Source organism: Lepisma saccharinum, chromosome 29 (assembly GCF_977018435.1).
Source record: "Lepisma saccharinum chromosome 29, izLepSacc3.1, whole genome shotgun sequence".
In the NCBI taxonomy this organism is placed as follows: domain Eukaryota; kingdom Metazoa; phylum Arthropoda; class Insecta; order Zygentoma; family Lepismatidae; genus Lepisma; species Lepisma saccharinum.
The window spans coordinates 26,019,840-26,046,731 of record NC_139257.1 but is presented as its reverse complement, the minus strand read 5'-3'; the positions used below and the strand labels follow the sequence as shown (position 1 = coordinate 26,046,731).

The 26,892-nt window shown below is 39.1% G+C and overlaps 1 long non-coding RNA gene across 1 annotated transcript in view; it reads right to left on the bottom strand.

Annotated features, from left to right (window-relative positions):
- The window catches only part of LOC145981545 (uncharacterized), a 276,942-nt gene that overhangs the window by 125,717 nt on the left and 124,333 nt on the right, over window positions 1-26,892 (bottom strand). The window contains exon 2 of the long non-coding RNA XR_014440968.1: window positions 7,798-7,838. This is a non-coding gene — a long non-coding RNA (uncharacterized LOC145981545). The remainder of the gene's footprint in view (window positions 1-7,797; window positions 7,839-26,892) is intronic.

Sequence of the window (26,892 nt, the reverse complement as noted above, 5' to 3'; positions counted from 1 at the left end):
GGAATACTTGCATTGAACGTCAAGGGGACTAAGTTGGAAAATAAGTGGTACGATTTCCTTTTCATTGTTACATTCTAGCATTTATAGCACTTTTAAGGTTTTCATTTGATCCTCCCTCGTATATAACAGATATATCATCCTGTTAAGCACACGTACATGAGAGAAGTTTTCAATTCTTGTCATATTAATGGGCTTCCTCGATGGTGTAGTGGTAAGAGTGGTACTTACTGTCTTTTGTAATCAAGGTATCCAGCATTCATAGTGGTACGTTTTCCACTTAAATTTCTACGATGTTCGGGAAAAAGAACTCAAGTCACAAACTGAGATTTTCGGTTGCCTTCCATTGGCAGAGATTTTCTTAGATTATATATTATAAATACAATTTTTATATTGGCCAAACACCCTAGATTTGTAGGCAAGGTGGATAAATTTAAATCAGGATGAAATAAATCGCGATTTAAATCAGGCGATTTCTTTAAATAAAATTACTTTAGAGAAATAATTTACAGAATAATTTCCATGAGGATTTTGCAAATATCAGAATCACTTTTGGTGAAAGTACACAAGTTTCGAAATCATTTAATAGTGTTTATTAGGCTCTAAGAAAGGAAAAGAAAGGAAACAAAATATATGTACTGATGGGGTGAAGCTAATACGAAAGGAAATGTAATATGTTTACTGTAAACACATATACATTTATCTTGATTTGAAATTCAATAATTTTTATAGGCAAAAGTAGCAAACATTTTGTGTCGAATAATATACAAAATACGAATCATGTTAAACCGTAAATAGGATCATTATCATTATAATGTAAACAAACATGGCAGCTGATATTTTACAAACTATAATTTAAAAATTCACTAAACTTCAGCTACAAAACTGTAAAAAATATTTTAAGTTACAATTACATAGTAAATCCAAAATGTTTTATTTTCATTGGGAGAAACGTTACTGAAATTATTATGGTTTCATTAAGACACTCAACAAACATGTCCACAGTAGGTTTATATATACAGTATCAGAAACCGAAAAATGTATAATACAAATATTTATTTATTTGCTTTAATCAAACTTATCAAATATTCTACAGGGCCGTTTACCAGAAAAAATATATAAAAAACATAGCTATATTTACGTATGGTGCCAAAAACCATACAAGCAATTTTAAACGTGTCTTTTCTTTTAAAAAAATAATAATCGACTTAGATAAAAATAATCAAAAATGATTCTTAAATAAAACATCATGATTTGTATCCACCCTGTTTAAAGATGTAGTCTCTGTAAGAAATAGAGTTCTAAAAACTTTGCCAAACTCTGTTCGTATTAATATCAAACTAAGCTGCCAAAGAAGAAAATGCAAAGCTTTAGTCGATGGAAATACATGTAAAATAAAAAAAAAAACTTCCTTAGTAACAAATAAAACATTTTCATCAAACAACATTTCCCCTATCTTACTTTCAAGTAACTCCTTCAAGAGATCAAATTGTCAAATTATATTTAACGTTCGATTAACGAGAACGTTAGTTTTAACGAAAGTATGCAAAAAAAGTTAATGTATCTTTAAAATGTTTCGACGTTAGGAAAATGTGGCGTTAGAAAAGGTACAAACATTCTTTTGTATCATGATTTTGGGCAACAAACAAGGCCGTCCGCAGGATTTATTGTCAGGGGGCGCAGCGTCATGGAAACTTTATTATCATTGCAATTATTACTGCTTTTATTGCTGCTATTATTTTATTACTACAGTGATTCAGGCGAAAGAACGGACTTGGAAATTATATTTTTATGTTTTCTGTAGAAAGCCATGGAGGGCCACATGAATCGCTGAAGCAATTGGCTTTGTCCAGTTGCTGTGGTGAGGGGGGATTCTCGTGGTATTCTGCGTTGGCAAATTTTTCGTTTTGGGTCGTTTTCGAAACAGGTGGCGCACTCATCAGCCAAGCACGGCGAAGCCTAATGTTTACCACCACGTAGCAAGCGAATGGGTCTCCGATTTCCTGCCTCTCCCTGAAATGCGAGCGAAGGGGGCTTGTTGACACGACTGGACAAAAATCTGGCATGTAACAACTGGTAGCAACACCGCTTTTCCTCCCCTTGAACTGGAAGAAGGTGTTAGAAAGAGTGGAAAGGACAAGAGAGAAAGAGGAGAGGAGAAGGAAGAAAATGAAGGAAAAAGAGCGTGAGATATAAAGCCCAACCATATTCTATATGGAAGTATATATGTTTAGTATTTTAGGTGAAAGTTCAGTTCACAAGTGAAAGCCACCTGCTAGAAAGTTCCAAAACAACTTTCTAATAGTCTGAAGGGAGTAATGTTTTGTGTATATATAATGCCCTGTTTTTGTATCTTGTTACTTTTGTACTTGATGAATACCTTGCTAGAAGGTTGAAACGTTACGTTTAGTTTATGTTTTTAATAAAATAAATTACTGCCTTGGTCAGTATATTTATATTTTTCATCTTACATGTGTTTTCCATCCCGTGGAATCAACAACATGAAATTTGCAAATAAACCAGGGGAGACAGAACAGATTGGCATAACTGAAATGCGGCAAGGAAATTACGAAGAATGCACGATTCTGTTAACTTTATTTTCCGAAAAATGATTTTATTACCATGAAAGTAAGTTTTAAATTGTTCTTTATGTATACAACATTTTTTCTTCGAAAACGATGTAGTATGTAAGTAATTTGGAACAGGTGCAAGTCGATTAAGTGCGAAGATGAAAATAGTTTGAGAAATTATTAATGTCTGTAATCGTAAAGGTAAGTCAGAAAAAGGAAATTGACATGCTAATGTTGCTGTTTCATGTAGTAAGTTAATTTTCAGTCAAGACTGAAGATAGCCTCAATGAAATGGTTATTATTATTATCCTGTGTTATTAAACCAGCCTGCCTCTTTGGGAAAATAATCACAACGGCATGTTTACATCTTTCTCCTGCCCAAGCTTTGCAATACATGTGAATTGCTTTATTTTCAAATCATTTCTAAGAGCCCCAGTTACAACCAAGGTGCAGATGTAACAACACTGCTTTGAAGAACCAGTGTGTATACATTAGTTTCGTCTGCGTTTTCCGTGTTATTTTTGCCTATCAAAATTAAATGCTTCGCTCTCAGTTCCTGGAATTCACATTGCATTTGCAATATTTAAAAATATCGCGTAATTTTAACGTTTCTTCCATCCCAGCAATGACAACACGCTGCTATTACGTACTACTACTGAATGTAAACAAACATTTATCCTACATAGGTCGGCCATATTGGAAGCGACACTAGCGCTCGGGTGGTAATTTAAATCGCGAATAGTTAGATAATCAGTGTAAAAGAGAATGTTAGCTAAAATACTACTTCCAATAATACTAATAGGAATATAATTGCTGTAACTTAGGGCCTGTAAGTCACAGAAAACAACATTTTTTGTTATAAAATATTGCTACAATTTCACCATTAACTCTTTCAGAAATCTCAGGAGGGGCAAGTGACCCCCCCTGGCCCCTCTCTGTGTCAGCAGTAACTCAGGGTATTGGTAATATATGGACTGCGCCTTACAAAACATACTTGAAGAAAGTCAACGCATAATAATATTAAACACTATTAATAATATTAATCTTTAAATACAGCACTAGAACAAACTGTTTAATAAATATAGCATGTACAGTCAGCGGCAATGAAATTGGAACACTTAGAACCTGAAATCACGCTTCCCTGCAAGGCGATATGCGTGTTGCCTCGGCGGTGGTATAAGTTGATATTGAAAACTGGTTATTAAAATCCACCCATCGCCTGTTAGTTAGGCAACACAGATAACGTCTTGCAAGTAAGCGAGTACCGGGTGGCCAGAATTAAAGTTGCCCAACTCAGAGCCCTCTGTAGCGTGTTTGAGGCATCGTAGAACTCTCAAATTTGGTGAATCCACTATGCAGACCATGGGGAAGAGGATGGCGATAAACAAATAGTTCAGTTTTCCGCCACGAGGATGAAATGTGGCGCTGTACTTCCATGATGGGTTGTAATGATGACGTAAACTACTCCAATTGGTTATGGATTTGCCTTTACCTTGCAATCTTGCAATAAACGAGAGATTATTTTCTCGCAACTTCCAGCCACAAACAAATGTCTTTGTAATTAATAACTCAGCTAAATCACTTAACGTGATTATTTGTACAACCCATCATGGAAGTACAGCACCACATTTCAACCTGGTGGCGGAAAATTGAACTATTTTTATCGCCATCCTCTTCCTCATGGTGTGCATAGTGGATTCACCAATTTCAGAGTTCTACGATGCCTCAAATAGGCTACAGAGGGCACTGAGTTGGATAACTTTAATTCTGGCCACCCGGTATGTATTTTATTGTCCTATTAATTTCACAATCAATTAAAAAAAACTCAAATTCAACACGCTTCGGAGACTAAATATTTTTAATGTTTCGTCACAAATAGTACTAAATAGTTTCTTTCTTGCAAATTAAACTTCTAACTTGTAAAATATATATCCACAATACGTCTTCATCATTCAATTGTGTTGCATGTGGAGATTTTAAACACCAGAAGCAAATACATGTAAACGTATTACACTCTCATCTCTATTTTTTAAAAATAAACATTCTTCTTTACACATTAATGTAATATCATTGTGAAATTATAATGTATAACATATCTAACCACATGGCGCAGGAACGGAGGTACACGGTCAACGAGGTTAGTAATAAGTTTTGTTTTATACAGCGTATATTGATACACTTGTAAATTGAATTGTATCGTCTGCATATATGTTGTATAAAGAAACAAACTGACGGAATACTAATTGAGGTGAGTGTACGGGACACATTGTACCCACATATTTTGGAAGGGGGTTCAGTACCCTTCTAAATTGTTTGATTCAAATTATACCTCTTGTACCCCCCCCCTTAAAATTGATGTGCAAGATGCTGCCGTTACAAGATTCTCAGATTTTAGAAGCTAAAGGTCATGTTTCTCTTTCTTTCCACATGTTATCCCTAAAGAATTCAAACCAACATGTACCTATTATAGTACATTGTGGTCTTGGAAAACAGTACTGTATACACAACTAAAAAAATGTTTAATGCGAATGCAAAACGATGGTTTGAAGTCTAAAATATTTATCTGTTCCGAAATTGTACAATTTCTTTTCTAAAAAAAAAGTAATAAAATTTATGAAAAATTATATAATTCAAAATCATATTGCAAATATTCATTCTTGATTGGCAGTGAAAGATTAAGCAATTTCACTTTACAAATTGAAGGCTCTTCAGTGAATGTATGTGTATGTGAATGACGAAAGCTTTGAATTCGTACATATGTTCTTACACTCTTGATTGATTTGTTTTCTTTTACTTCTCTGCCAATTTTGACAAATTTCGAAAATGAGGCTGAGTAATGATATGATGAACTGAAAACAACATCCATGCCAAGGTCGGGATTTGAACTCGAGACCTCTGCCGTTGTAGCACGCTATGCAACCACTCAGCTCTTCCCAATTTTAAAATACAAACATAATAAGAAAACTTCCAAGTTTCAATATATTTCTCAAAATACAATAACGGATGAAAATAATAAAGTAATACAATTCAGTGTACCTGCAAATACTCGGAAAAAAGATTCATGCCAAAATAACTCCATTATTATGTAGTTACTAAATCATCTTAATGCTTTTTTAAAGTCATTGATAGTAAAAATACTTGATAGGCGAGAGTGTTAAGTTGTTGATCTCAGTCCCAGGGTTCGAATCCTTGTAGGTATATACTCGTCAACTTCATCTAGGGCCTCTTCGATCGCGTCCTCGCCTTGTAATCAAGGGTTCGATACCCGGTGGAGCCACGTGGGGCAGTGATTCGGGCTGCACTTTAAACTGTAGGTCCACTCCCGATTAGCCTTTCTGTGCATAAAGCGAACTTAAAATAGTTCCAAAAATGCAGTCAGCTTTATCTAGTAATCAACATTCATCGTTAGAAAAGCGATTGTAACGAACATTCTCTGCAAAGTTTTGTTCCCTCTAGAAATAAATATTTCACACCCCAAAAGAGTGGGGGAGGGACACAAGTAGCTAACTTCAAAAGATTTCTCTTCATCCCTCGTAAAAATAGCATATTGTTGAGCTTACAAAAGGTCTTGGTGTAATCAATCTCACCACACCGAACTCTTGCCTTGCGAACTAATCACCCGCGAAAAAAAAAAATCAAAGAGAAAGAAAAGTGGCAGATGAGCGAAAAGAAATCTCTGCGCGATGACGTCACAGAACTGAAGTAGAAAAGAAAAAAAGCCTGGTTCGTTCACGTACCTCTGTTCCGGAGCGGAAGACGTGCGTTCCGTCACTAGATCGGGGGATTCAACGTCCAGAACAACTTTTAGCGAACTCCCTTCCCGACGTTCGAGGGTAGACTGTCCGGGAACCGAGACCGGAGAGTGGCTGTTCGCTTTCGAACTTCGCGCAGGTCAAATGGTGACCTCGCGTAGTTTTACGGCCAAGTTTTAGTAGCTGCGCGCGGAAGCCAGACGAAGTTTCACGGGGGAGGATCGAATCGCATGTGGCGCCCGCGACGCGAATCGCATCGCCGTTAACAAGTTGTTGCGAATAAACAGTATGTCTCCAGGCAGCGTTAATTGTGCCGATACATTAATCGCCCAGGGGATGTGCAAGGGAAGAAGGAAAACGCACATGGCCTTCGTCGAAGGTAACACCCCGCAGGGACCTATCCGATGCAACAGTGGCTGGTGTTCTGAAGTAGGTGAAAGGGTAGTAGGAAATACTGATTTTCTCTATTACCCCATTTTCTTCCTACTAGCCCGTCATCTATTTCAGAAGCATCAGTCGCCGCTGGCCGATGTTGTAGTTCCATACTCGTCTTGTAATCAGAGATTCACGTTCGATGCACGGAGAAGGCACATGGTGGTTCCGATCTACTTTAAACTGTATGACCAGTACCTTGAGTTTACTTTCAAGTCCACTATATGCATAGAAAGGCTAGTCGGGACTGGACCTACAGTTTAAATTAGGACCCGAATCGCAATGCACCTCCACGTAGTAGGATCGAACCCGCGATTCCTTGATTACAAGGCGACGACATTACCACTACGCCATCGGGAAGGCCTTCATATGACCTGTTCCGTTCGATTGACTAATTTGGTTTATTAAACGTCGCATTTCTACAACTTTGGCTGATCGCGACGATGGGGATTAAGATGATTAGATTACATGAATGAAGGGATATCCACAAACATATATGGATGACACAGAATAGCACAGATGATTAGTATCGTGGCGCAAGAGTTATAAGTCATGGAATATGTTTTCTTAAAGTTAAACGGTGGCACCACAGTATGGTCATAAAGACATGTGGCAGTATGCTATATCGAAGCATGTTTTGCTCGCTTCCCTATCCTACACCTGGCACACATGATCTGCATTGTTCACACATTCCACATTACAATAGCTACACTACCCCTTCCATTTGTATATTTATGATTTTCAAGTAGATCCCGCATTCTTGAGAAATAAAGTTGATATGGCTAATGCCCCAATCCTCGTAATATGCCAGTACAGTCATATTGCATGAGACTTTCATGCCTCCAAAGTAAAAAGGTGTTTTGCATTGTTACAAAAGATGTAGAAATGTAACCCTACTTTAAAAAAATAATTTGCAATCTCCTTAACGAAAATCAAATGAGAGTGGGTTCTTACATTAAATTTTGATACTTTTTCAAATGTGTTCAGAATAAAAAACATTAACATAGTAAAATACAAAAATTTTGTCAGAGGAACAGCGTACTCACCTACGATGTGCTGAAGTTACGTGTGAAGGGATGGTCCGGATCTGAAAATAAAGAGGAATGAAATGGTTAGAAAAATCATGTTTTTACTTGTTGTGTTCTCTATTCAGATAAAGGAACTATGTTTTGTACATATTCCTGATATTTTGGTCATAGCTACATGTTCACCAACTTACTGTCGTTTGGCAGTGTGGTTCTTTTCTAAATTTAAAGAAAAAAGTAGTTTGCAAGTAGTGAAAATGCTAAGTGGTGAAACCATACCAAATGATCCAGCACAGGTTGATGGAACATTGTTAAAAATTATTTTTTCTTCTTTCTTTGTTGTATGTAACACCTATGCAAGGGTAGTTCAAAACAAGCATTATTTTTCTAAAACTTGACTTTGAAGATTTTTGTTTCATGACATTGATATTACATTACTTCTTTACTAAAAAAATCCTGAATATCAGCTTTGGCCTTAAATTTCAGCCATTTTCATTAGAGATAGTGAAGAAAGTACAGAACATAAAATAAAGCTTGAACGTCTACTGAAAACAATGTTTTCACCCCAGCTTTCTGTAACTTTTCTTAGCGGAGTTAACATAATCATCGTCTGCAATGGCCAAAAAATTCAAGAGTCAAAAAAGAATTTGGCCGTAGTTTTCAATGAAAGTTAAATTTTAGAAAAATAATGCATGTTTTGAACTACCATTGGATAGGCGTTAAAACGACAAAAAAAAATTAAAAAAATGTACGAGCAACCAGTGCTGGACCATTTTGTATGTTTTAGGGATGTACGATATCGGAAATTTGATATAGCGATATATCGTCAAGAAAATATCTGTACATACGATACGATATTTTTTCCGTATCGTGATATCGGCGATACATCGCCTCCACAATAAATATCGCCAAATATCTTGACGATATATGTCGCTAACAAATCGTGACAATATATCGCCGACACGATATATATATCGCCAAATATCGTGACGATATATCGCCAAAACGATATATATCGTGACGATATATCGCCGACAAGATATATATCGCCAAAATATCGTGACGACATATCGTCTAGCTGATATCGCCCTGCCGATATTTTTTCGATATTGCGATATATCGTCAGGACGATATATCGCCCAAAACTAGTATTGATTGATCCTTTCGTCTAAAGCGGACCGTAGTGTAGGCTATTCGAGACCACTGAGGCGAGAGCTAACTTGTAAAACGATGCGACATGAATTGAGTTAATCGGCATGTTTGTGTGGAAGTGACGTGTTATGTTTCGAAACAAAAACCAAAACCAACAATGACACGCAAGAATTTCCTGAAAGAGCAACAATCGATTGCATTTCAATACCTCCACTCTTAATAAACGATTCACTCAAACCTTGTTTACCCAATTAGTGTAAAATGGAACACGAGTAGGCAAATTGGGCATCAGAAGCGGCAGGGAATTGTTGAAAAGAACAATAGCGGTCGAATTGTAAACGATATTCGAACAAGATACTCTGAACGCATGGCGTTGGTATTAAATTGAATGTCATATTGAAGTTATAGCCATTAGATTGAACTTTCGTAGCAAGGTTGTGAATACTGTTTCAATAAAAGTGGTGGAAGGGTTCTCGGTAGACCTTGAACCAACCGATAGAACTTTTATTTTCTCACTTAAAGTCAGTGATGTGCCGTAGACTATAAGTTTACGTCTACATGTAATCTACGTGTAGATTACATTGGGTTGTAGTTTACATAGACTACGTAGACAATCTAAATTGTATTAAAATTAATTTTCAAGGCTTCATGAAAGGAACGTGAAATTTTCAACTATATTGGTTCCTAACGAACTGAAAAGAATCCTATTTACAACAAAATTTCTCTTCTCTTCCATCATCAACTATGGAAGAAGATAAATAGTATGAAAAAACAACAGATGGCAGTCGTGAGACAAGAGTGGTCTTTTTCCCACAAAACACTAGAATATTTCCTATATTAGATTTCTTCCTAGGTGAGAAATTGTTCGAATTTGGAAGAAAGAGTATGAAAAGTTATCTTCACACATCAGCAACTGATACGCTTTATAATTTTTTTTTAATTCCACGGCGCCCTGTGTTATCACCTTTCGCCATTTTGTTTACATAGATTACGTAATCTACGTGTATAAAATTGCCTACGTGTAGAATGTAGATTATCGTTGTTTACGCGTAGACGCACATCACTGCTTAACCATTTATTTGGCTGTGTTGCTCACAAGCAACATGTTTTTCTACTAAGCATTATGCAAAAAGGAAAGCCACAGTGACCGTTTTGTTGGCATTGTTGCTTTCCAGCAACTTTTATAAGCGCATATTACCATTCATTTGTCAACTTTGTTCGGAAATCTGCCAGTAGGGGGGAGGCGTAATCAGTGCTGCAGGAGCATTGTTTGGCGGGTTGGATCGTGTTCCTTTGTTTATATAGTTCCATTGTGTTTAGCAACGATTCTTCAAGTAAACATAATTGTTTCGCCTCAAGAAAGATTCAAAGGTAAGGTTGCACGTATTATGTACTTTAGTCAATTGTCTTTAGTACAAAATATTTAGTACTAAAAAGCATGTTTCCTGTAGGCAACATTGCCCGTACTTGAGGTATTCCTTACAATGTCACCTGCTGTTGATCTTCACATTCTTGAATGAACTAAAAGGTGTTATTTCGATTTACAGGTGCTGATTTGTCATGGATCCAGGGAAAATTTATGGTAAACGAAGGCATGCAGGTGTTGTGCTTCCACCATCAAATCCTTCACTATCAGATGGGGATGAATCTGACATGTCAGAACCAGAAATTTTCGCGGATGATAGCGATAATGATCCTGATTATACACCAGAAATTTATACTAGAAATGGTCTATTGATAATACCAGAATCTGATTCTGATTCAGATAATAATATTGAAGAAGCTGTCACTTCTAATGCTCATAATGTGGTCATACAGCCTACTACTGGCAGAAACCGTACCCATCAGCGGCAAAGAGACCTCAGGGTTTACAGATGGGTTAGACAGGACATTGATTTGAGTACAACCAATCAGTCTCTCCAATTTGACACTCATGACAACACTCCATTGGAATACTTTAGACGATTTTTCGATTCTGAACTTGTAGAAAAAATTGTGGGTGAAACAAATCTTTACTCTGTTCAGAAATCTGGTGTCTCAATAAATACTAATATCAGTGAAATGGAGCAATTTGTGGGGGTCCTTATATACAGGGTGTTTCTAAAGGTCGTTTACAACGCTTGGGAGGTGATTCCTCACACGAAAACAAGCAAAAAGTCTAAGTTCCATTTTTACGACTGAGGCTTCGTTTCCGAGATAGGAGCCTCGCAAAAGGTGACAAAGTGAACGTCACACCTGACTGGGACGAATACTATAACAGATAGAGAAGCGGTTCCAAGGGAATCATAAAGGAATCGTATGTGCTCAGTCCGGAAGTCACTATGAAAAGTTCACTGCACGCATGCGCAATGGAGTCCTCAAAGGAATTGGGGATTTCCAGCAAGAACAATGCATGGAAAGTGTATGTAACGCATCAAGAAGGACCGTGACAATGAGAAAAGCGTTAAAGACAACACATCCCGACCTCAAACATCAAAACATGAGCACGGAACACATAATCCGAAAAGTTGAGCACGGTTGCATACCCCAGTTACACGCGAGGAATGAACGAATCGTGTCATGTGGCATACGAGAAACACATCACTCCACCAGGAGGAGGGAAAGAAAAACACAATATCAGATGATTGCGACAACGTGTATTTATAAACGCGACAACTACGTAATATCCCCACACACACAACAAACAACAAATGCTACAATATATTACGCACGGACAGTGCGTGTGGCTGTACACCAACTGAAGATGTCACTTTCACCACACAAAGGGGGTGGGGAGCAATACCAAGAGTGTTCGCGCGCGATCACTGTGACGTAAAAGAGACCAGTTTTGGAAGCGCTGCGCAGGCAAGTCTGGCTCTCGTAGTCTACGTTTGACCTTCATGGCTGCTGTACCCGCGAGAGGAGCTCGAAAGGTTGGTTCTCTCCGGCAGTCGTCCCAATCGTGTTGCAGGTGCTGGGATATGATCAGCAGTTCGCTCTAGGTTGTCATACGCATTGAAGAGTACTAGTATGTTGTATTTAAAGAAGTTGACGTGGTGGAGTGGGCAAGTCAAGTATCGCAACAATTGGTCTTTGGTGTTCGTACGGTGATACGGTCAATTTTTGCAGTGTGCCAGTGTTAAACAAAAACGATACTTTGCAGTTCCAGCTCCCTATTACATAGATGGCTGCGTATACGACCCAGCAGTTAGCAGACATGCATCTCATGTATGGGGAGGCACGTGCTAATAGCCGTGAGGGAAGTTGTCTTTATGGAGAACGCTTTCCACATAAACGTTTACCGTTTCACGCCTTCTTTCAGGTAGTGGACAGTCGACTGCGTGAAACAGGGTCAGTCTTACCACCGCGGCAAGACGTTGGAAGACCCCGAAGTGTACGCACATATCAGTTTGCAGAAGATGTGTTAACAGCGGTCGCAGAACATCCTGGCACCAGTACGCGCGTGCTCGCTCGGGCACGAAACACGTGTCATGTGAATGTTTGGCGAGTGTTGTCAAAAGAAGGAATGCACGCTTTGAAACTGCAAAAAGTACAAGAACTGTTACCTCGTGACTTTCGACCTCGTATTGAGTTTTGCCAATGGTTGTTGAATCAGCTGGACACAAACCATCACTTCTGGGGAAAGGTATTGTGGGCAGATGAAGCCATTTTCACCAGGATGGATGTCTTCAATAGTAGAAACAGTCATGTCTGAGACTTTGACAACCCACATGCACTTTTTGTGGCCCATCACCTGCACAGGTTTTCAGTTAATGTGTGGTGTGGGATAGTACATGATCATTTAATTGGACCATACATTCTCCCTGTTCGCCTGATTGATCGCACGTAGCATACATTTCTTAGTGAGGTTCTGCCTGAACTGTTGGAGACCGTACCTTTGGCACTGCGGCAAGAAATGTGGTACTAACACGATGGGACAACAGCTCATATCGATCGTAATGTACGACATTTCCTGCATGACGTGTTTCGTAATAGGTTCAATGGTAGGGATGAACCTATGCCTTGGCCACAGAGGTTGCCAGATCTCAACCCTCTCGATTTGTTCTTCTGGGGAGATATGAAAACCCTCGTATGCGACACACCTGTCACATCAGCTGAGGACCTCGTTGCTCGCATCAACGTCGCCGCCGCGACGGTAGCATATACACCTAGCTTGTTTGCTCGTACTCGACAATCCTTGATTCGTCCTTGTCATCTCTGCGTAGAAGTGAACGGCAGACATTTTGAAAACCGTCTGTGATTATCGTTCTCGGCAAATCCCAGTGAGAACACTCTTGGTATTGCTCCCCACCCCCTTTGTATGTTGAAAGTGACATCTTCAGTTGGTGTACAGTGAAACGCACACGCAAGACATTGTAGCATTTGTTGTTTGTTGTGTGTGTGTGGGGGGGGGGGATTTACGCAGTTGTCGCGTGTAAAATTACACGTTGTCGCAATCATCTGATATTGTGTTTTTCTTTCCCTCCTCCTGGTGGAGTAATGTGTCTCTCGTATGCCACATGACATGATTCGTTCGTTCCTCGCGTGTAACTGGGGTATGCAACCGTGCTCAACTTTTCGGATTTTGTGTTCGGTGCTCATGTTTTGATGTTTGAGGTCGGGATGTGTTGTCTTTAACGCTTTTCTCATTGTCACGGTCCTTCTTGATGCGTTACATACACTTTCCATGCATTGTTCTTGCTGGAAATCCCCAATTCCTTTGAGGATTCCATTGCGCATGCGTGCAGTGAACTTTTCATAGTGACTTCCGGACTGAGCACATACGATTCCTTTATGATTCCCTTGGAACCGCCTCTCTATCTGTTATAGTATTCGTCCCAGTCAGGTGTGACGTTCACTTTGTCACCTTTTGCGAGGCTCCTATCTCGGAAACGAAGCCTCAGTCGTAAAAATGGAACTTAGACTTTTTGCTTGTTTTCGTGTGAGGAATCACCTCCCAAGCGTTGTAAACGACCTTTAGAAACACCCTGTATATGGGAATTGCTAGTATGCCATCTTATATTGATTATTGGGCCCATGACACCAGCTGTGAAAAAATCACAAATATATTTAGTTTGAAACGTTTCCAAAAGTTACGAAGGTTACTGCATTTCAACAATAATGAAAATGCTCCAGATTCAAATGACAAATTGTTCAAGATTAGGCCTGTTTTGGATGTCATTGTAAGGAACTGTAGGAAACAACAACAGGAATCCGAGCATTCAATTGACGAGATGATGGTTCCTTACAAGGGCACAAGGGCAGGAAATCTGCGTCAATATATTCAGAACAAACCACACAAGTGGGGGGTTCAAGATTTTCGTCCGTGCAGGTGTATCAGGAGTCATTTATGATTTCCTTCCGTACACAGGGAAAGGAATGATGACCGATCTCTCTGAAGAAGAAAAGTCATTTGGACTTGGAGGCCAAATTGTCATCACTGTGTAAGACTTTACCTGTTGGTATGAATACTAAGGTGTATTTTAACAACTTTTTTTGTACAATGGAGTTCATCATTTACCTGAAAGAGTTGAATATTGATTCTTTAGGGACACTGAGAAAGAATCGACTAAAAAATTGCCCCCTTGAAAGTGAAAAAGATCTTCAGTCGCGTTGGCGAGGCAGTTATGATTTCAGAATGGACACTTCATCAGGGCTCATAGTTGTGAGGTGGGTAGATAATAAAGTAGTGTGTCTTGCAAGTTCCTTCTGTGGCATAGAACCAACCTCAACTGTTAAAAGATGGAATAAAGCAGAGAAAAGAAAATCAGACGTGCCCTGTCCCAATATTGTGCAGCAATACAACAAACACATGGGTGGAGTTGATTTAGCTGGGATGCTAATCGAACTATACAGAGTTCCATTGAAATCACGCAGATGGTATTTGCGATTATTTGGATATGTTTTGGACTTGTGTGTTGTCAATGGCTGGCTTTTGTATCGAAGAGAAACTGCAGACAAGAAGATGAGTCTAAAACATTTCAGGGCACACATTGCGAATGACCTTATGACTACAGGTAATAGAAAAGTAGGTAGGCCATCCTTGGATTCGAATTCACCACCCCAAAAGAGGAAGGTAAAAATACCTGTTCCAGTACAAGATGCAAGGTATGGCCGTTTGGATCACTGGCCTGAATTTGGACCCAAAGGCCGATGCAGATATTGTCCCAGTGGTTATTCAACTGTGAAGTGTTCCAAATGCAATTTAGTTCTTTGCTTTGTCCCCAAACGATACTGTTTCCAAGCTTTCCATATGAAAGAATAAGATGCTGGACATAATATACATTTATACTGGAAAATTTACTGCATTGCTTAGTAGTATTTATATATTATTATATTCTATCAAAAGATTTGTTTCTGGAATATTGTGAATTTCTGTTGTAATAATTTTATTGTGGATTATAAAGTGGTTTTTGTCACAATAATTGCACCGCGACAGAAACAAATTCATAATACTATTGTAAATGTTGAAAAATTTTAAATTTTCACTCGTACTTTATTTTAATTTCATGTAAAATTCTTTGGAAAACTACACTAACCATGTTACAATAAAAGTTTTAAGAGAAAAGTGTATTTCATTGAATAAAAATAATACATATTTGTTTAGATGTAAAGAATTGTATAGATAATAGGTACACATGTTACTGGCAATGTTGCTTACAATCAACATGCTGTATTTCTTATAAAAATACAATATTGTATTTCAAATGTCCAAACTTATTATTAGAAAGTCAAAATTACCTCATTTCTATAGTGAAAAAATTTTTCAACATTAATTTCCAAGAGTGTCAAATAAAGGGTTAAAGTCGTCCGTACACACAGAGGCGTATCAAAGGGTGAGCGAAGTGGGCGACCGCCCGAGGTCTCGCACTCGATGGGGCTTTTACACAAAATTTGTAAGAAACAGAAATGAAAAGAAATGGAAAAATGCTAATTTTTTTACGCAATAAGACTACAACATTTTGTTTTTACCAGGCTTTAAATTCTACTTAAAAGTTGCAATTTGAACGAATTCCTCAAATATTTAGTATTTTAAATGGCAAGGATGCGGTTGTGTAATTTTAGAAGTCCATAACACATCTAGTTCTTATTTCTATTTTTCACAAAATGTACGATTTGATACCATCTTCACTTCTGTTATTCCTTCCTTTATTTCATATTGGCCTAATAATAATGATTGATGTTGAAGTCTATAACCACTCTATCACAGTTGATGGTACATTACAATTTAGCCGCTGTGGTTTAGTCAGTAGGGCGTCTGACTTCTATTCCCGGGCTGGGTGAGATAAGGTCGGAATTTTTCCGGCCTTGTCCCAGAATAAAGCGGCTCTGGGACTCACCTAGCCTCAAGTCAATAGATAAAATGTAATAGAATTTATTTTCAAGTATGAGCCTTTACAGCTGTGCATACCATACAAGGATGAAATGTTTTCTGCAATTTTCCTGAACCCCTCCTACTCTCAGTCTAATTCCTCTTCGAATTACCTGGGAGTTCACAAACACCTTCTGTCATTTCCATTACTTTCACTACACTTGCACAGTTTCTCTACAGTATTTTACTAAACTCTTACCTAAGTGATACCTAGATTCTTCTTAGATTGATTTATTTATCTAGAAACCTACTTTTGCGCCTCCCCCCTCTCGATTTCTCCCCCCTAATAACGATTGTCTTTATATTCTCAATGTTAGAGTCATTTATTTCCGTGATATATTTTTGTCCTCCTTCCCCTGTTTTTTTTTCACTGGAGGAGAATGTCTCGTCTTCACCGCATAGTGGACATACTACGCTCCCGTCCTCTCGTTTGAGTTTAACTTGTGTCCATCCCCCAGTCTGAATCAGGCCAATCCTGACCTTTCTTTCGTCCCACACAAATCCACGCAGTTTCTCCTTCCCAATTCTTTATCCGTATCCGCTATTTTTGCTGATGTTAACGATATTTTTCTACCGCATTCCGCCAAATATCTGGGGGTAAATGCGGCGGGAGCGTGGTGCTGATCACATCTCCAAAATGGCCGACATAGAGAATATGTGGGGCCTTACCCCCCCCCCCCCCAACATCCCCTAAATGTGCCTTCATGGCACGGTGCTATAAAAGCATGGGGAACTTTACTTTACCGCACGGAAGGGAAAATTGAACCGAAAAGGGACATTTTGTACCTTCAGAAGGGAAATTATGGTATCAGATTGTGGCAACACTGTTCCTACCTTTAAGTCATTATTCACACCACCACAGCAGAGCTAGTTACTAAAATACGGGTGAAACAACGCAGTGAGTAAGGACAGAAAAGCTATTTAACATTATAACACCCTAGGCAAGCATGAAGATCACCACCATTGAATTCCGCGTCTTCCAACAATACTTCTTTCTAGAAGACTTAATTCCGTTAATTGTCAGCAGACCTTGCTCCCAGAGCATTGTTGTGTATCGCCAGCAAAAGTTTCTCCGCAGCAGAGGGAGACAAAAGACCAGAAAGTTGCCAACAATGGAAAGCTTTGAAGCAAGAAGCGGTGATCATCAATAACCACGTTGGACGGAGGAAAGGGAGAATCTTGGTACTTAGGAAGGACAAAGGAAAACCACAGAATGTCCCCCAAGAGCAAAGGTTTTGCAAAATGTGATTAATTGCCATAAGGCTTCATTTATAAGATCCCAAAAGAACCTTTCAATATGACAAGATAAACATTGACTCCAAAGGTCTCTTAACGAGGAACTTACACCAATGTCTGTGGAACTTTGTCGCGTCTTTGGGCCAGGTGCGTCGTCACCGACTGGGCAAAAAGGGAGGGGCTCTAGGACATGGTGAAAAGAACCTTAGCCCACTCTTCTGCACACCAAAATAATTTGTAGGAGAAAATGTCAGTCATCTATAGTAGTGTAAGAATAGCACACACACACACACAGTAGGATACAGGTAGAGAAATATATTCAATAGATGGTCAACAGCAATTGATATAGAGAACGAGAGGAAGAAGAAAAAGTAAGAAAATATAGATCCAATAACGAACAAAGAAAGAGAAGAAAGAGAGAGAAACTGAGGAATTATGAACGGAAGAGATATGGAAAGAGTAGAAGAGAGTGGAATTTAGATATCGAGGAATTGTGGATAGAGAGAGGAGGAGAGGAGCCAAGAAATATAGAAAAAAGGAAAAAGAAGGGAGATAAATTAAGGATGAACTGTAGATAAAGAAAAAGAGAGAGAAGAAGAAGCAAGCAAGAACACGAGAAGCAAAGAAGAAAGAGATTAGCGAACAAAAAACAGAGCAAGGAATAAGAGAAAAGAGGGAACACGAAAGAAAGAGAAAGAGTAATTACGAAAGACAGAGTTCGTGTAATTGAAGACATAACCAGAGTTAGTAAGAAAAGAGACAAACAAAGAAAGAGAGGAATTAAGGAAGAAGTGAAGATAAGAATAGAGAAACAGGAAACAAGAGACTGAAGCAAAGGAAGAAGAAAACAGAATAACAAAAGAAAAATATGAAGAAAGAAAGGAGGATAAAGGGAACAGAAGCAGGGGCAGAACGAAAGAAAGAGCAAGAATGAGGATAACGTTGGTAACTATGACTACCAAAGCAGATCCGCCCTTGAGCCTGGCCGTATAAAACTCTGGCGTTGCCACCATTCCGAGGAACACAAGCCGATCAATGTTTTCCATTTGGACTAGTTTAAGAAAGCGATGAGGAATTGTGTGTGAATGAGATTAAATTTAAGAAACGAAGGAACAGATTTTTCTACACCACGTAGAAAAACAATGAAAGTGACACTGATTTGCAAAAATATAGTAAATAAAATAAATGAAGTTCAATCAACCAGATGCAGAGAATGCGTCATTGTACTTGCATTTTCTTGATTGTCGCTTTTCTGAGTGGAATATGAGGATAAAAGAAAACAAGATGAAATTTATGAGGAAAACTCATACTCATGCCAGATTCCGAATGTGGAATCTTGTGTGCCCCCTCCACCATCGAAGGGGTAAAGACGACAGCGAAACACCGCAATAGACTAAGTGCGAGAAGGGACATATGCTAGAATTTCACATCTCCATCTACCACTATAACCTACGGAAACTGAAACAGTCCTTAGAAAAGTCGTGACGATTGACAATTCATATTTGATGTGCGCGGTGTAAGGGGTGGCCCTATTCTGAAGAGATCAGCCTCGTTTCCACGTATTATCTGTACATCCTAGACTGCATCTGGCAGACTAGCGAGGCTCTGGTGTCTGTACTCACAACCAGTATAATCCTCTGTGGGGCGCTAGTTGTGTCATTTCTATATGTTTGTTATTGTCTCGTTTATACACCTTATCTTCGCGATTAGCCAAAAGTGGCAGAAAAGCGAAATACAATAAAGCTCAATATGCTAACCAAGGCAGAAATTTATTTAATTATAAAAAATATAAACTAAAAGTAATGTTAGAAGAGAAGAGGTTTGGAATAAGGAGTATGGGGAAGACCACAGAAAAGATATGCAAAGTGCTTAGGAAAGGGGGTATTAAATCTTACAGGAAGGGAGGGAGAAGCATCTTAAGAATAGCGAAGAATGCTAACAATAAAAAGGAAAACAGAGAAGAGGAAGAGGCAGGGATTATCTACGAAGTGAAATGTTAAGAATGTCAGAGTGTGTACATAGGAGAAACGAAAAAGAAGCTGAAAGACAGGTTGAAACAACATAGGGATGATGTACGACTTAAGAGAGAGAGAGAAATGAGATATTTAAATACACGAGAGAAACAGGACATGATATAGAGTGGGATGAGGCTAAGCAGATAGGAAGGGAGAAGAGAATGCTAGTGAGAAAATGGAAAGAGGCCACGGAAATAGAGAAGAAAGGTGAAGAAGACACAATAAACTGGAATGGGGGACTGATGATAAACAAAGAATGGAAGAAGGTGTTAGAAAGGGTGGAAAGGACAATAGAGAAAGACGAAAGAAGAAGGAAGAAGAATGAAGGAAATAGAGAGTGAGATAAAGAGTCCAACCACATTCTCTTTCAGGTGAAAGTAAAGTTGACAAGGGGAAAGCCACCTGCTAGAATGTAACTTTCTAATAGTCTGGAGGGGAGTATTTTTGTGTATATAATATATCGTCCTGTTCTTGTACCTTGTTACATTTGTACTTAGTACATAGTGTGATGAAGACCTTGCTAGAAGGTTGAAACGTTACGTTTAGTTTATATTTTTTATAATAAAATAAATTTCTGCCTTGGTCAACATATTGAGTTTTTCATGTCATAGAACCAAGGCTTAATGGTGTTATAAAATAAAACGATCAATATTTAATGCGCGGGCTTGAATATGTTTCCATAACGCGATCTTGATTTTTTTCAGACAGGGAAAATAGGTGCCAGTGGCAACCATGAATATAGGCTGCATGCATACAAACAAGATCAAAAATACCATTTTTCGAGGGATCGGAGCATCTAAACGAGGCTTTAACGAACATTACAGAATTTGTTCGCCTTGATATCCGCATACTGTGAACGTTTGTCAGTATTGTACTGCGACACTTTGTAAAGACTATTCAACCGGAAGAAATACAAAACACAAGCATCTTACGTCTTTCTTGGGGGGAAATATAGTCTCGGGACAATTGTGGCCGCAAAAACCTTCATGAGATAAAATATCCAACTGCTTTTCCACTACGCTACGAAATATCAGAACTCGGCTCGGGCGATAGAGCATACGTAAAAATGCCTCTATCCCTACCATCTTTGCCTCGAACCCTATTCTCCGACCGTCCAAGGTGGAGGGAGGTGGAGGCTTGGAGGAAGATGCAAATGAGAAGCGGAAATTGTACCTGAAGGAACGTGGAAATAGAGGGACGTATTATGCTAATATGTGGCTGCTTCTTGCTTGCCTCGAGGTAAAGATATCGCTATTTTCTGAGCCTTTACTCCGCTTACAGTCATGCGTTAGGATCATATTTTAGGTTCCCTAGATGAGAAACAAGCATCTCTCATTTTTATTTAGACGAGATATGTAGTCATGAAAACGATACGGGGATGGATGAAGTGGTCTTTGGTGAAACGAGTTGTTCACGTAATGAATCCTCACGGATTATATGACCAAATACACTTTTAATTCGTAACCCAACTAAAGAAGATGGAAAGTTGACCACAAGGGGCACTTTTGGAATTCTATGCACTAAAAAGAGCAAGAAATGCGGAAAAGGAAATATGCATACATTTGCGTCTTATGCGGTTGAAATTGTAAATATAACAGTATATGATGCAGATAGGACAAAAAAGGGAATATATCTGGATGCGTATCCTGGATCAGAATCCAAAACCTCCGATAGACGAATCCTGAACCTTGGCTCTGATAGCCGAATCCCGAACCTTTTTCCCGATAGCAGAATCCCCAAACTTGTTCCGATAGCAGAATCCCCAAACTTGTTCCGATAGCAGAATCCCCAAACTTGTTCCGATAGCAGAATCCCCAAACTTGTTCCGATAGCAGAATCTTCAAACTTGTTCCGATAGCAGAATCTTCAAACTTGTTCCGATAGCAGAATCCCCAAACTTGTCGCGATAGCAGAATCCCCAAACTTGTCGCGATAGCAGAATCCCCAAACTTGTCGCGATAGCAGAATCCCCAAACTTGTTCCGATTGCAGAATCCCAACCTTGGCTCCGGTAGCCGAAGCCCTTACCTTGACTCCGATAGCCGAAGCCCAAACCTTGACTCCGATAGCCGAATCCAAAACCTTGGCTCCGATAGCCGAATCCAAAACCTTGGCTCCGATAGTCGAAGCCCAAACCTTGGCTCCGGTAGCCGAAGCCCTTACCTTGACTCCGATAGCCGAAGCCCAAACCTTGACTCCGATAGCCGAATCCAAAACCTTGGCTCCGATAGTCGAAGCCCAAACCTTGCCTCCGATAGCCGAAGCCCAAACCTTGGCTCCGATAGTCGAAGCCCAAACCTTGGCTCCGATAGTCGAAGCCCAAACCTTCGCTCCGATAGCCGAATCCAAAATCTTGGCTCCGATAGCCGAATCCAAAACCTTGGCTCCGATAGCCGAATCCAAAACCTTGGCTCCGATAGCCGAATCCAAAACCTTGGCTCCGATAGCCGAATCCAAAACCTTGGCTCCGATAGTCGAAGCCCAAACCTTGACCCCGACAGCCGAATTCGAAACCTTTGTTTCAATATCAGGAACCCGATAATTAGACACAGTTTTCGAATCCCAAAAGTCTCCTCCAATATGTCAGTATACTGAATCCTCTCTCCGAAATCTCAATCCGATATTCGAAACCCGAACCTTTACCCCGATGCCCGAATGGAGAATTATCCAAATTATCTCGTTATCCAATGGGAAAAAGTCACGAGAGGGAATGGTTGTTTCCTGGGATAATGGTAGTTGCCAGTAGTCGCGGGAGACAGTAAAGAAAACCATGAGATTTGAATCTATTTGTATTTGAGTTATTTTGTACTTCTGCAGCTTAATGGCGACGATAAGAATAATAAAAAAAACGAGGCACACAGAATTCGAAACTAGGCTTGTGACTTAATAAGGTGCAGTAAATAGAATGTAAAACATCTAAGACATTATAATATATTTGTATGTATTTTATTTATTTATTTATTTATTTATTTCTTGTTTTGGATGGCGAAGTTAAGGCACAAGCCTTTTCTTCCACTTAACCATCTCCACTTTACATGTTATAAATTGATTATAATAGCTAACTGATTGCGAGATATATAAAAACTAAAAACATTAAAATACAAAAAAACAAGAATAAGACAAAGAAAATAAAAAATGAAAGAACAGAAAAATACATATACACTAAGAAAAGTAAAGAAAATACACACAAAACATAAACACACACATAAGAAACATACTGAAATTACAGAAGAAGTCAGTGGGTGTTGGTCTTACATGTTTACACAAAGGTTTCATTTTATTGTCTTTCCCTGTTTTCAGTACTGGTAAGTTGACTCCAGATGATTTCTTCATTTTGATTTATTGTTTTGTTGATTGGTTGTCAAGCAATTTTTATTTTATTATTATGGAATTAGCCAAGTTGTAATATTTTAAGTTATGGATTAAATTGTCATTTTATATTAAATCGAACTCCTATAAGTTATTTTATTACCGTGGTTGGTAATGCAGCTTAAGGGATTTGAACCAGCAACAAAATCATCTCGTTTAACTCGATCGACGCTGAAACTACGAAATTCGGGAGCAAATCGCCCCTCCTATCTCGACGACCTCGAAACATTGAATGGTCGAAACCTAATGCAGCTAAGAGGTTTCTTCAAGAGGTGTCGACGTGGAAGAAACAATACGAGTTCGACTTCTCAAACTGCAATTACGAAACTTAAAACCAAGAAAACTAAGACTTCTATCTTATTTTTCTTTTCTTATATACCAAAACAACCACACCAACTGCAAAACTTTCCTCAGAGATTCGAAAGTGCGGGCGGACTCCCATCTATCAGCCGAAGTCTCGACGACGTCAGGCTGACAACGAATGGTCGGGGATTGAAATTTGCGGCGGAGGACAAGTTGGAACTGCACTTTTCCCACAATCGATCTTCCTTCGAATGGCGGAGTTTATGGCCGGCTTTTTTTCTATTTTTAGAAGCAGACTGATTCCGAACAGGCCGCCCCAGTCGTGAGGTGTAATCTTGCCAGAAACAAGATAGCGAGATTGATCTCAGAATCCAATGCTACCGTGCTCCGAAACGAAATGTTCAAGCGAGCAGGCACAGTAAAAATCAGCTAGCTTTTCTTCAAGGTTGTGCATGACGGAATAACACCTAAGCCTGCAACAAATTCATGGTTTGGAAACCGTGCGCTAGAATCGAATTATGTCGAATGTCCTTTGATATTCGTAGAATCTTTCCTAGGAAGGAGCAACTCTGGTACTCACATCGAGTCCCCACGTCTCAAGGGATCCCTCACATATGCCATCTCGCCCTAACAAGTCTTTGGAGGGTGAGGTCTGCCCTCATGAGGGTCGCCCTACCTAGGGTGACCACCGCTGCTAGCCACCACAATTGCACGTGAGTTGCTTAAGTCTGCCATGCCAAGAAGAAAATGGCTAATGATGAGGTTTTTTTAGTCCACTCTATACACAGGAAGGCCAAATGGGACTGGACCTACAGTTTAAAGTGGAATCAGAAAAGGGTTTAAATACGCATACATACACTAGAACTTTAATTTGTTATGGGCTCCTGCGTAGCCAAATCTTTAGCGCTCTCGTCTTTGATGCGACCAGTTCCGGGTTCGATTCACGGTGTGAAGTACCCAACATATCGGCGCTGACCTAGCGTCGTGATGACAATTGAGAAACTACTTGAAAAGCAAATGCAGGAGGTTCTGGTCTCGAAAATCAGAAAACAGCGGCGACGGGACTCGATGCGATGACCACGAGTCCCTCTGGCAGGCTTTGGCCCTTAATGGGCTGTTAGAGTTTAGTTTAACATGAATTACTATGTAAGGTTAGTTAACAAGAATGAGTAGATTTCAAAATGTTACTTTCAAAAAAACAATACACGACAAAAACATAATCCGCACATCGTTGGATAGCTATAGCTTAAGGCTCAAGGTTTTGTTGCAGGACAATTGGTTTCGTTCGTGCACTAACAATGATGCTTCTTTTCTCGTTGCAGGTAGGGTTGCCACATATCTAAAATAAAAAAAAACGTTACATACAGATTATATAGACATGGATATAGTAAAATTTATTTTTAATAACATTTTTAATCATTACAAAATCAATTGCTATTTAAAGCATTGTTAACCTCTAATTTTTAACATTTTGACAAAATATATTAATATTTCAGTGAACTCTTGGCGTCCTTTAAGAGGACCTTTTTTCCAATGCATTACTATCTTACAATAAAATCCCATTGTTTAGAATAATCACTACTATAAGAACACTTTCTTTTTGGCATGACGAAATAAAATAAATCTTCTTACATCACCTAAACCCTGAATATTATCCCTTCCACTCTGATTGCATTGACCAAGAATAAACACAAGTGATAGCTGTATTAGAACCAGAAGTGCCTTTGCCAGTCGTGAGTCGCTTCTTATTCGACATATCGACAATCGACAATGAGCAGTTCTTACTTCCTTTGGCAGTCGTGAGTCGCTTCTTATTCGACATATCGACAATGAGCAGTTCTTACTGCCTTTGCCAGTCGTGAGTCGCTTCTTATTCGACATATCGACAATCGACAATGAGCAGTTCTAACTGCCTTTGCCAGTCGTGAGTCGCTTCTTATTCGACATATCGACAATCGACAATAAGCAGTTCTAACTGCCTTTGCCAGTCGTAAGTCGCTTCTTATTCGACATATCGACAATCAACAACGAGCAGTTCTACGCCAATGTTCATATGAGGATTGAGTGGTAAATGGTAACTGGTATCCAATTAGGTTAGTTATAAATTGTTATTAATTTCTTGTTGTATAAAATGATCTTGAAATTTGAATTTGTTTTTTCATTAGCTAAATACGGGACAAATTGGCGTCCCGAGAATATTTTCCGGGATACCGGGACATTTCTTTAAAAAGGGGGGACAATCCCGTATACACGGGACGTCTGGCAACCCTAGTTGCAGATAAATGACGACGTCACACGAAAAGTCGTTTTGTGTGCTACAATTTGGGACGTGTGAATCCATTGTGCAAGTGCAACGTAAATTCCGCCGTAGATTCAACGAACAACCGCCTCGTCATAAGTAAATTTACGAGTGGCATACGGAATTCGTCGAAGAGGCTGCATGTGCAATGGTAAAAACACTGGTCGCCCATGAGACGTCGGATGGAAATGTCGAGCGTATCCGAGAGTGATAGATCTGAGCATTCCTAAAAAAAAACAATGTAGACTCTTCAATATCTGAAACAGCTCTAGGCTTGCCTGTGTTGTGGATATACAGCCGTACACCACTCACCTTACTTTGTACTCTAGTTTGTTTCTTTATACAGCGTACTTGTAGAAGATACAATTCAACCTACAAGTACAGTATTAGCCAAATTATTGGGCTCATTAGCTGAAAAAATGAAACCCAAATAAACTCACCCTATGTATACAAATTTGACATATTTAATGTTTTGTGGTGCACATTGCATTGTTATACACACTGCAAGTATTGTTAGTATAGGGTGAGACAGTCAAACGGGAAGATTTAAAACAATCGCAAAAATAGAGCAAATATTAGTTATTTTTTGAACATGAATGTACTGTAAATGAGTTGAAATTACTAGTGTACCTGAAAATTGTTCATTTTTTTAATATGGTGTCAGTAAGATGGCGTCCTTGGTGTTGCACACATTGCTATAAAGGCGTATTACAAAAACTCGGATAGTTTTGTTGGAGATCAACACGCTTTCCGTCGAGACTTTCAGTTACCCCCGCGTGCTCCTTGCTTCCAGCAAAATGGTGCAACTAGCCATACTGCCAGAGTGTCTATGGATGTGCTTAGACTCACATTTCCTGGTCGTCTCATCAGCACGTTCGGCGATATTCCGTGGCCTGTCCGTTCACCCGACTTGTCGGCTCCTGACTTTTTTCTTTGGGGTTTCCTCAAATCCAAAGTATTCAAGGACAACCGTCCAAGAACCAGGGATGATTTGAAGGAGCGAATTCGGCAAGAGATCCACAACATTCCGTTGGAGATGCTACACAACGTCATGGGCGGATTTACTCTGAGACTCCGACAATGTGTGAAACACCAAGGACGCCATCTTACTGACACCATATTCAAAAAATGGAACATTTTTCAGGTACACTAGTAATTTCAACTCATGTACAGTACATTCATGTTAAAAAATCTTCCTGTTTGACTGCCTGACCCTACATGTACTTAGTATGACCGCCTTTGGCTCTTTTAGACCCCATTTTATTCATTATTAGTGTACAATTCCTTTTCTCTCCTTTTTCAAAACTTCAAACCACGTCGCTTATGAAATTACATGTTGCTCCGGAAATACAAATGAAGAAAACCCTTACAACAATCAGTATTAATATTGTT